General features: G+C 53.0%; 1 protein-coding gene across 2 annotated transcripts in view; it reads right to left on the bottom strand.

The window, feature by feature from the left end:
* RNF4 (ring finger protein 4) overlaps positions 1-181 on the bottom strand; it is a 28,690-nt gene extending 28,509 nt beyond the window's left edge. For both annotated transcript variants that reach the window (XM_077750474.1, XM_077750477.1), the window contains exon 1: positions 67-181. The gene's annotated coding sequence lies outside the window, so the exon portion shown is untranslated. The remainder of the gene's footprint in view (positions 1-66) is intronic.
* Between the last annotated feature and the right edge of the window lie 3,111 nt (positions 182-3,292).

Here is a 3,292-nt window from a genome sequence, read left to right as displayed (position 1 = left end):
AAGCCGCCCGAACCCCACGCCCGCCCGGCCCTGGCTGGCCGGCCCTCTCCGCGCAGCCTGGCTCACCTGGAGCCGGTCTGGCCCGGCAGCCGCCAACGGCGACGCGCTCCAGCGGAGAAGCACCCCGGAAACCTCGAGGAGAAACCCTCCAGCAAGACGCCGCCGCCTCAACAGCGACCCGCTTCCGCTCCGGAGGCCCCGTCCCCCCCCCCCGCGCGTTCCCATTGGCCGCCGCTCCGCCTACTCCCGTGGTCTCCCGGTGCAGGAGGTATGTTTTCAATTCTATTGGATAAGAAAACCATCTATTACCGCTTTGAAAAGCGCTTCTTTCCGGCTCCGCCCGCGCTCGCGAGCTCAAGCACCGCCTTCCCGCGAGAAACGAGGTCTGCGCCCCTCTTCGCGCAAGGCCTCTCGGGAGTTGTGGTTTNTCCCAGGCCTGGACCTGCAGGAGCTCCGGGGCGCTCGCGACCCCACGTGCGAGGCCCTGGGCCGGACCCAGGGCTCCCGCACCGGCTCCCAGGCCGGCGCCGGAAACTGAGGGAAGCACAGCCTGGCCCGTTTGCGGGAACCCGGAGGACGCACTCCACCAGGACGTGTGCGAGGTCTCCCTGAAGGAAGCCACCGCGGAGCTGGGAACTGAAGGGACTAGAGACGGGCGGAGAGAGCCCTCNACTCCTCGGGGCCCGGATTCCAGGTTGAGGCTAGATTCTCCCGAGGACCGTGCGTGCGAGGAAAGGAAGGACGGAGCCCTCAGGGGGCACTCGGGCCCAGGTGCGGTTCTGGGAAAGGGGCCGCGGCCCAGGCAGAGGCCTGGGGCTCCCTGGCGCACCCGGTGCAACTCCAGGGCTTAAGAGAGTGCAGGCCCTGGACCCCTCCTGCCCGAGTTTGAATCTGAGCTCTGCTGTGTAAGCGCTCCCAGCAGCCCCCTCGCCTGTTGCACGGGGATAGTCACTGCACAGGACCTGCCTCCCAGGAGGGTGGACGGTTTGAGGGCCCCACACAGAGCAGCGCAGGCGCGAGCCACGGCCCGGAGAGGGGGCTGCAGACCGGAAACCAGAGAGGAAGGCAGGTGGTGGGTTCCTGGAGTTCAGCTTCCAGAACTGCACTTGGACATGGATTTTCAATAGAAAGCCCGGCGTGTCCCTCCGATTCTGAGAGTACCCAGATCAGGTCATGGCCATCGCGGGTGGTCCCTGGACACCCTCAGGCAATGAGGACACCACTCCAAATGCCTGGGGGTGGACAGTCTACTAGGAGGGGGTCTTCGACCCAGAAGATTGAGGGATGTATGGAAATTACCAAGCAGATCAAAGCCAGAGCATGAATGGTTTTGTACTGAGTTTACAAGCAATCTCTGTGTTTGATACGTAATTGTAAAGGAATTTGGTATGTTAGGCTGTCCAATAAACCTGATTCTGTGTGAAACATGCTGAGTTTGAAACGTACGGATTTTGATAGTGATTTTGAGTTGGAAGCTACAAGACTTTAGTTTGTGATCATAGTTGGAATATTAAAGAGAATTTACAAATTTAAGATAAATAGGCCTTTAATGTATCTTTAGGAATTTTTACACTTTTTAAATGTTTTTATTGTTTTTTTAATAGTTTTAATTATTAATCTATGATGAGCACTGGTTCTTTTTTTTTTTTTTTTCTAGGAGAGAGAGAGAGAGTGAGAGCAGGGAGGGTCAGAGAGAGAGGGAGTCACAGACTGAAACAGGCTCCAGGCTCTGAGCTGGCAGTCAGCACAGAGCCCGACGCGGGGCTCGAACCCACGAACCGTGAGATCATGACCTGAGCGAAAGTCGGACGCTTAACCGACTAGGCCACCCAGGTGCCCCTATTTATTTTTGAGAGTAAGAGAGTGCCCACATGAGCAGGGAAGGGGCAGCAAGAGAGGGGGACAGAGGATCCAAAGCAGGCTCTGTACTGTCAGCACAGAGCCTGATGCGGGCTCGAACTACAAACTGTGAGATCATGACCTGAGCCAAAGCTAGACTCTTAACTGACTGAGCCACCCAGGTGCCCCAGAATTTTTAAATACTTGATAAGGCAGACAACGGAAATGCTTAAAAAAAAAAAAAGTTTAGATTTTGTACATTTAAATGCAATTTAAAATGTTAAAGAAGATTTCAGCCTGTAAATGGGACCAACCATACACAACCAATCAAAATAATAGTTAATAGATTTATAGAAAAGATTAGTAATTTGAATTTCACAGCCTGAAGGATAGCTAGGGTTTTCTACTTGTAACTTGAATACATCAGGTAGTGTGATGTTGGGGACAGTCAACTGGCTCAATTAGTAGAACATGGGACTCTTGATCTCAGGGTCATGAGTTCAAACCTCATGTTGAGCGTGGGCCCTACTTAAAAATTTTTTATTAAAAAAAATTTTTTTTTGTTTTATTTTTGAGACAGAGAGCACGAGTGGGGGAGGAGCAGAGAGAGGGAGACACAGGATCTGAAACAGGCTCCGGGCTCCGAGCTGTCAGCACAGAACCTGATGCCGGGCTCAAACCCACCAACTGCGAGATCATGACCTGAGCCAAAGTTGGACGCTTAACCGACTGAGCCACTCAGGCACCCCAAAAAGTTTTGTGTTTTTTAATTTTTAAAAATGTTTTATTTATTTCTGAGAGAGAGAGAGGCAGCGTGAGCAGGGAAGGGTCAGAGAGAGAGGGAGACACAGAATCTGAAGCAGGCTCGTCTCTGAGCTGTCAGCACAGAGCCCGACGCAGGGCTCGAACCCACGAACCGTGAGATCATGACCTGAGCCGAAGTTGGGCACTTAACCGACTGAGCCACCCAGGTGCCCCAAAAAGTTTTTAAAAAATAGTTGGGGTGTCTGGGAGACTCAGGTGGTTAAACATCTTGACTCTAAATTTTTATTTTTTACTTTAGAGAGAGAGAGTGCAAGCGGGGGAGAGGGGCAGAGGGAGAGAGCAAGAATCTTAAACAGGCTCTCAGTGTGGAGCCTGACGTAAAGCTTGATCCCACTACCCTAGGGTTATGACCTGAGCCGAAATCAAGAGTTAGACACCTAACCGACTGAACCATCGAGGCACTTCAAGAGTCTGACTCTTGATCTCAGCCCGGGTCTTGCTTTCAGGGTTGTCTGTGTTCTGCTCCATGCTGGGTGGAGAGCCTACTTTTAAAAAATCAAAATAGGGGCGCCTGGGTGGCTTAGTCGGTTAAGCGTCCGACTTTCGATTAGGCCATGATCTCGCGGTTCATGGGTTCGAGCCCCGCGTCGGGCTTTGTGCTGACTGCCAGCTCAGAGCCTGGAGCCAA

This window comes from Crocuta crocuta, unplaced genomic scaffold, assembly GCF_008692635.1.
Source record: "Crocuta crocuta isolate KB4526 unplaced genomic scaffold, BGI_CrCroc_1.0 scaffold179, whole genome shotgun sequence".
NCBI lineage: Eukaryota > Metazoa > Chordata > Mammalia > Carnivora > Hyaenidae > Crocuta > Crocuta crocuta.
The sequence above is the reverse complement of the archived record's forward strand: the minus strand, read 5'-3'. Positions and strand labels throughout refer to the sequence as shown.